Source organism: Neovison vison, chromosome 11, assembly GCF_020171115.1.
Source record: "Neovison vison isolate M4711 chromosome 11, ASM_NN_V1, whole genome shotgun sequence".
NCBI classification, from domain to species: Eukaryota; Metazoa; Chordata; class Mammalia; order Carnivora; family Mustelidae; genus Neogale; species Neogale vison.
The window spans coordinates 216,181,286-216,189,916 of NC_058101.1; the positions used below are offsets into that span (position 1 = coordinate 216,181,286).

The 8,631-nt window shown below is 41.3% G+C and overlaps 1 non-coding gene across 1 annotated transcript; it reads left to right on the forward strand.

The window, feature by feature from the left end:
• Positions 1-1,044: 1,044 nt before the first annotated feature.
• On the forward strand, positions 1,045-1,194 carry LOC122890786. The gene has a single exon (XR_006381208.1). It is a non-coding gene; the product is annotated as a small nucleolar RNA SNORA62/SNORA6 family (small nucleolar RNA).
• The last annotated feature ends 7,437 nt before the right edge of the window (positions 1,195-8,631 follow it).

The following is an 8,631-nucleotide window of genomic DNA, read 5'->3' on the forward strand; positions in this document are numbered from 1 at the left end:
TCTACCCACCACCTTCCGGGTTTTTTTTTATGAAGTAGGTCTGGGTGGGGCCTGTGAATTTGCATTTATTTCTTAGAAGTTACTAGGTGATGTTAGGGCTGCTAGTGCTGGTCTAAAGAGCGCTATTGGGAACTATTGGTTAGATGACCTTAAATGCGAAAGAGAGGCCAGCCATGTTTCTTAATGAAACTGGAGATAGTTTTGATGTTACAGAAAATTGATGTTTTGGTATTTCACAGGGAATTTAAGAGAAGTGATATCCATTCATGTTTTAATTAATTAATTAATTAAAATGATTTTATTTTTCGGGGGAGGTGGGGGAGAATGAGGAAGCACAAGCAAGGAGAGCAGCAGGCAGAGGCAGAAGCAGGCTCCCTGCTAAGCGGGAAGCCCCATGCGGGATTTGATCACAGGACCCTGGGATCATGACGGGAGCTGAATTCAGTTGCTTTAGTGCCTGAGCCACCAAGGCATCCCTACATTCATTTTTTTCACTTAGAGCTGGAATTAGATGCAATTTCTTAATAAAGACATTGTGTGTAGTACAAGAGCACTTATCAGTTGGGGAACCACATCCACTAAATTTTTATTGTCCACATTGAAATGTCAGATATTGTCTTGGGCTATTAATATGTGTGTTGGATTTCAGATCCATGTAGTTTTAAAGGCTATTTCTTTGTAACGTATGTTAGAGCCAAGTTTGATAGGTTAGTGAACTAACTTTTCAATAGAATGTTGGCCAAAGAACATGAATAGATAGTTAAAGAATGACAAATCAAGTCCAGAAACATGAGAAATATATAACTTCTATTACTTCAATACAAAACAACATTGTTGGCAAGTCAGATTTTAAAGACTACAAAAATCTTAGTGCATCTTGTAAGAAGTGGACATTGTAACAGCCTTGGTGGCTAAGATAAGCTGCTTTGATTTTCTGAAGGCCAGTTGGTAGCAATTCCTTTAAAAATATTTTTAGCTTGTGACCCAGCATTTGCACTAGGAATTAGTGTTCTCTGCATATACATTTTCTGTGTAAACTCATTTGTTACATCATTATTACAACAAAAAATAGCTGCCTGGCCAATGCACTCATTAAATGTTGGTAGTATGCTTCATGAGGGGCAGGTCTTTTGCTAAGACCACAAGGGTCTGTGGCCCAGAAAGTGGAGTTTGATAGTAATTCTTGCTGCAAGTTAAAAACAAACAAAACAGTCTACAAAGAGGTCAGGGAATTGATACAAAACTGTGTAATAGTTACAAATATTTTGCAGGTCTTCATAATGTCAGCTTTACTTTTCGTATGGTAAAACTGGAAATAACCCAAATTTCCTTCAGTACATGAGTGGCACATCCATACCAGATGGAATACTTCTCAGCAATTAAGAAGGAACAAACTCTGGATGCTTGCAGCAACTAGTGTGGATTTCAAGGGCATGATGCTGAGTGGAAAAAGCCAATCTGTACAGGTGACACACTGTAGGTAGCCATTCAATTTTTTGTTATCACAAAGTTAGATTAGCAGTCACCAAAGGGTTAGGGCTGATGAGGTTGATTTATTAATTAATTAATTAAAATGATTTTATTTGTTGGAGGAGGTGGGGGAGAATGAGGAAGCACAAGCAGAGAGAGCAGCAGGCAGAGATAGAAGCAGGCTCCCTGCTAAGCAGGAAGCCCCATGTGGGATTTGATCCCAGAACCCTGGGATCATGACGGGCGCTGAATTCAGTTGCTTAAGTAAATTCAGATCCGGTTGTGACTGGAAAGGGGTACTGAGAGGGAATGTTTTTGTGTTGATGAAATCTGATCTTGATTGTGGTGGTTGTTACTTGAATCAACACTTGTGATAAGGTGACCTAAAATGGTACACAAGTGTCCCGATGTCAGTTTCCTAGTTTTGATGTCCTGTAATCCAGAGGATGCAACCCTGTCTGGGAAATGGGGTGGAAATTATATGGGACTTCATACTGTTTTTGCAACACCCTGTGAATCTGTAATTATTTCAAAGTAAAATGTGAAGTTTTAGAAAGAATATCTAATAAAAGGAAGTTTTCACAGTATTAGAATAAAACAAGTTTCAAAGTGATAAAAGTATGATCCCACTTTAATATTTATATATCACTTAATACATTTACCTGGAAGTAATGAGTGGTCAAAATATCCTGGTCAGTAGCATAGTGGATTCTTTTGGATTCTTTTGTGAGTGTGTGTATAATTCTCTATAACGTCGATAGTTTAGATGAGCTGGTATCACTTTTGTCGTTTGAAAAACTGTATTCATAATAAGTTCCAAAAATCTAATTCTGGAATGTTGAAATTTAAATAACAGTTACATTGAGATTGGAAAGTTTTGTTTATATTGGTTACACCAAGTTAGCATTTAAATAGCTCTTAGCTGTGATTGGAGAGTATATTTATCCTCTAAAACGTGTTGTGTATGTAAATTTAAAGCTGTTTTTTTGCTCTTGGTATGACAAATGTCCTGTTTGATGTTCTGACTCCCCAGTGTTGTCCAATGTAAGTATATACATTGCAGGCCACATGAAATTTCAAGCTTCATTAACCACATTGGGAACGTAAAAAGCAGGCAAAATGATTATTTTTAAAGATTCTATTTATTTTTTTGTCAGAGAGCAAGAGCAGGAGCAAAAGCTCGAGCAGATGTGCTCTAAAGCCAGAGAGCCCCTGTGGGCACATGCACAATCCAGGGGGAGGGGCAGGCAGAGGAGGCCGACCAGGCAGAAATGAGAAGCAGGCTCCCTGGTAAGCAAAGAGCTGGATGTGGAATTTGATTCCAGGACTCTGAGATGACAACCTGAGCTCAAGCTTAATTAACTGAGCCACCCAGGTGTCCTTTGTTGAAATCATTTTTAAGAAATTTAGACCCCCTACCCCTCACCAGGACCCTGTGAGCACTTTAACAATTCCTTTGGAAACTTTATCTCTAAACCTCCCAGATAGTGTTGACGATCATTCCCAAGCATATGGCCTACTGACAGACATGTAAAGGGTCTCACAAAAAGGTTTTACTACTAGTAGTGAATAACCTTTCCCCCAAAAAATAGCTGGCCCCTCAAGGTCCTAGAAACCTTGCTTCCAAAATTCCTTAGAGACTGACACCATCCCTAATCCCTTTGCCATCTTACAAGTATATAATAGACCACTCCTGAGAACCCCAGGACAGCATCTCTTCCTGCCCACAGGTCCTGTCCCCATACTTTAATAAATCACCATTTTGCACCAGAGAGGCCTCAAGAATCCTTTCTTGGTACTGAGCTCCAGACCTCACCCCACTAAACCTCACCTATGTTCTAGATGTTCATCATTCGGCGTCCAAAAGGGGCTGAGAGTCTTTACATTTGGACTCTGAGCTTTGGTGCAAAGTTGGTGAGTCCGTTCTCGCTCCCTCCTTTACTCTCACTTCAGGGCTTTTCAAGGAGTATGGTCTTATTGGAACACTTGCATGTCAGTTTCTCAGGCTTTATTCCCCCCATGGCTAATCCACAGGGAAGAAAACATCAGATTTTTGGCTGGAAATTAGTATGCTGGCCGGAATGGTAATAAGACCCAGAAACTTGATGTCGTCTCTTTATTCCTGTTCTTACATAAAGTTGGCTTTCCTGGGCACGGGACAGCCACCTAAGTCACCAGGAAGGACCGCTGCCATTCTTAAGACTCCCATGTGAGGTTTCTTCCTGAATGATCTAATGTGATCTCCTCCACATGCCTGGCCTAGGCACTTCCTGCCATGGGACCTCCACTGGGAGATGGCCAAAAGCAGTACCCAATTGAATTAAAACACAACTGGGGATCGTTTCCTAGGGAAGTGGGCGGTAAGGACCCCATGTGTTGGAATGTCACATAGACCATGATGGGTTTCAGTCTTTACTGTTTCACGTCAGTGTCTTCTCCAAACTACTTAAAGCTATGAAATTGGGTAATTTCCCCTTGCCAAACGTTTTTGTTTCCCATGGGTTAAAAATGGCAGGGCAGCCCCACAACTTTTAGAGTATAGGATGGCACAATATCCTAGGCCATTCACCGGGCACCCATCTGTAGCCTAGGATGCGATGGGGAAGAAAAGGGACGCCGGCACCCCTCCAGGGCCTTTTAAGGCAGGAATGCCTTCCCAAGAAGGTAGAATGGTGATCAATAGCGAGGTCTTGAGGGACGCCTTCTTGAGGGCGGCTTTTGACATATGGGCAGCTCTGACATATCCTGTGTGGGACGCCACCCAGGCATCAGGGGGGATTCGGTAATGGACCTTCTTTCCTTTTCTGGGAGCATGGTTTCAGTAGGCTTCTTCAGTCCCAAGGACTCTACCGTGGGATTTCTTTGAACCCACGGAAATAATTTGGATTGCAGAACTTAGGGGAGGACTGAGCTCCTGTAACACTGCATGGCCTCAGTGGGATCTATCAGTTAGATCTCCTGTACAGGAAACAGGGTGAATAAACCTAGGGTGCCTTCATTGTTTATGCCTAAGCCATCATTGCTCTACACCAGGACCCCGACCTAAGGGCATTTTGCAGAATGTGTTTGCCTAAACGAGTGAGCTAGTCAACTCCCTCCTGACATACTGGGTGATAATTACGTAAATAAGTCTTCTAGTAAACCCAGGTTGCTAGGTCACCCCTAGGAAAGGGGACTCTGACTTTCCCTCTCTCTGTTTCTCCTCATAGATGTGGGGGCTTCTCCCTTACTCATTTCTGTGTTAATGGCTATAACTGGAGCCAACTGGGGTTAGTCTAATTCGAGATGGAGACTTTGAGGAATATTACCAGGCAGCTGCCAAAGCTCCCTTTGTTTCAGGGAAATTCCCTTTCTTCTTTGGCTTGACATGGACTGCTTAACCCCTCCTTCCTGGCGGGAAAATATGGCTTCTGCTCCTCTGTTGGAGTTGTCCTTTTAACCATTGCTGGTACTCTAAGGTTTGCTCTTCCAGACTAAGGAAACTTTTTTCTTAAGAGGTCCGTGACTTACAGCAATGTAAAAATATTTATTTGTAAATAAAACATTCACCTTTTCTCTCTCTCTGAACCCTCTAAAACTCAAAAGGTCTCAGTAAGTATTTTCTTCCATGGCAGTCAGTCATTTGATGAAGTTCAATAAGAATCTGTTCTCCTTGTAATAGAACCATGGGAAACATGGGTTATTTTACCAAGGCTTTGACTGGAATGCCCTATTTGAGAAAGACAAAAAGAACAACTCAGATATGACCAGACAGCTTTAAGGAACTAAGGTTGCCATTTTGAAACCTGGAGCCATAAAGCCCCTTGGAACTGTTGGCCCAATACCTGGCTTACGGTGTTCCCAGCAGCCTCACCAGGTGAGTAAAGAATGTCACTTCCTGGCAGGTGCTGGAACCTCGGGATACCCTTGGGGACCTCAAGAAGAGGAATTCACCCAAATCGACAGGTATTGCAGGCATGTCTGATGGCAAGTACATGGCTTGGCTTCTGGCCTGGAGAGGCTATAACAAGTTCAACCTAGAAATTCCTTACAATAAGTTCCAGTAAAGCAGATTCTAAAAGATCTATATGATCACTCACTGTTCTTGCTGAGCTTATGTAAATAATTAGGCCACATTTGTTAAAACTGGACTTGTTTTTCAAATAAACTAGTCCTGATTTGGCTATCTCTGGAAATGAGGGTTATTTTAGGGAGAAAAATTATGTTTTAATAACACCTTTATGAAGGTTACATTCTAGATTGGATTGTCTTTAAATGTTTGTTTACCTAAGCTAAACAATTTGAGGTGAACTTCAGAAAAGTTGCACAATAGCTCATTCAGAGGATCTTCTTGCATTTTTATTCTGGGGGGGGGTTATAACAAGAGCCCATGGCACTTGGTTAAACAACTGGAAAATAGAATTGATTCCCAAACAATTGTGTAACTTAACTATCACCTTGACTATTGTACTTCTCTATAGAGCATAACTGTTCAGATGTTACTGATCTTGCTTACTGTATTTGGCCAGATTTAAGATGCCCCTGTATAAAATACAAATGATAGTTGGTTTACTGATGACAGTAGTTTTCATGAAAAGAGTAAGAAAATCTAGGTGTGCCATAGTGCCCACTAGCACTTTGCAATTGCCAAAGCCTTAAAAAGTTAAATATTTCCTGCATTCAGCCTGGCATCCACAATCTTCTGGAAAGGTAGAAAAAACTAATCATACTTTGAAATGTCATATTACAAAGCTTAGTCTATAAACCCAGGAAAATTGAATTACTCTCCTATCAGTAGGACTTCTCACGATGAGAACTACTCCAAAACAACCTCTAGGACTCAGCCCTTTTGACTTATTACATAATAATATTATATAATAATGATTATTATAATTATTATTATGTAGTAATGAGTTATTATATATATATGTGTATATCAAATATCTCTTTCCATAGATCTGTTATTAGATGAAGATTATAATGCCTTATTAAATACTCACTAGAGGCTGGTTTAACTTATAAGATACTCAATGGAGATACTAATCATGTACTCCCCAAACCTGATTTAATTATAGCTGAAAACCCACCCCATGTATATCTCAGAGACATGGTTTATTTAAAAAAAAATTGGAAGTCACATACAACAGAAAGCCTACATCCAAAATGGAAAGGTCCATATCGGGTCATACTATGTACTCCCACTGCGGGAAAGCTAGATAGACCCTCTTCCTGGGTGCGTATATCTAGAGTAAAACCCTAACCTCCTTCACAGGGACCCAGTGAGCAAATGAATGTGCCTTCTTACTCCTGTGAGCCCTTAGAAGACCTCAAACTTCTCTTCAAGCCAAAATGAAGGTTGTAATTCTCTTTATCTTTTTTTCACCTATCTTAACTGACAGTTCCTTTCTACAGTGGGCACAGCATTATACTGAAGTACAATATCAGTTTGTTGGATATGTGGAATTTTGCCTATGTCAAGTACATCCAGGTTACCCTGGTGTGTTTTGCCTTTACAGGGCACTGATTGGCATTCTCTGCAGGATTATATTTCAGATATAATATATGGAGACACTATGTACCAGGATAACTCTATCACTAATCCAGATGTTTCTTCTTGGCCCATCCTCATTGAAACATGGAGTTCACCAGGACCCCATGACCAAGCTTTTTCATACTCTCAAACTATTAAAGTCCTAACTGACCTTACAAGCCGACAAATTAATAACCACCAACTAGGGCCTAAGCCTAAGCTACAAAACCCTCCTCATCGCTATACCAAGGATGGCATATATCAAATTTGGGATACATATTTGTGGTTCCTACCCACCATTGGACAGCTCAGTCAAAAGGCAGTTTTAGGCCAGGACCAAAGAAATCGTACATATGATACATGGGCAAAATGCACACGACATCTGGGACGGCTATCATTAGAAATGTGTTCTGAAATAATAGTACTCCAGGCTACTGGCAGGTTTGCTACTGATTGGGTAAGGTGACCTGGCATTAGATGGACAGCCCCAGATGGAACCCACTGGATATGTGGAACTAACCTATGGCCCTGGCTTCCTCCAGGGTGGATAGGTCGCTGCACCTTAGGATTTGCCTGGATTCATGAGCATGATACTATAATCATCACTACTCCAGCTAATCTCCCAGTTTAAAGCAAATATGGACACGATCTGTTTTTTAAGTGGTATGATCACTTCACATCCATTTTTGCTCCATCTGTGGGACTAGAGGATTTCATTTGGCATGTAGAAGTCCTTAATAAATATACTGCAAAGGCACTCAGTGATTCACTAAATAGCATCTCCTTACTTACTATCGAAGACTCGCAGAAGCGCAAGGCAGTCCTACAAAACAAGATGGCCTTAGATGTCCTGACAGCAGCATAGGGTGACACATGTGCAATTATCAAAGCAGAATGTTGTGTGTACATCCCAGAATATCACAGAAATGTCACAGGACTAATAAAAGATAAGAATACCCAGATTGAGGCTCTGCAGGTTCATTCTCTCTCTCTCTTCTCTCTCTCTCTCTCTCTCTCTCTCTCTCTCTCTCTTTCTCAGTGATTGGTTAAGGTCCTGGTTCAAAGGAGGACTGTGGACAGAACTCCTTTTTGGCGTTCTCATCCTTACGGCCTTGATAATCTTAATGTCTTGCCTTTTTCAGTGTTTCTCTGCTTGGTGCCGAGCTCCATTGCTGCAATGACTTCATGACGACAGATGATACTTACCATGCACAGAGACACTTCCTCACTGTCAGCCCTGGATTCAGCTGCCTCCCTCTTTTGTAACTTCCCTACACGTTCCTCAACTGATCAATGTTGACCCAAGTAGGTAGGGACAACTCTACACCCCTATTCAGCAGGAAGAAGTTACAGAAGATGAGACCTTCCATCTTCAACTACCGTAAAGATTTAAGGGTCAACATAGTTCAGGGAGGAATGATGTGGGAAACAGAGGCAGAAGAAGATTTATTAAATTTTCTTACCTACTGACAAGCCCTTAAAACAGGCAGAGTGACCCTCTTCTAGGGACTCAACTACCCCCACCTTAAGGCTTTGCTAAGGGCAAAAGGCAATCCTAGCCTGACTGACCCCTACCCCCAACCAGGATCCCATAAGTCTACTTTAACAATTCCTTTGGAAACTTTATATGTAAACCTCCAAGATAGTGTTGA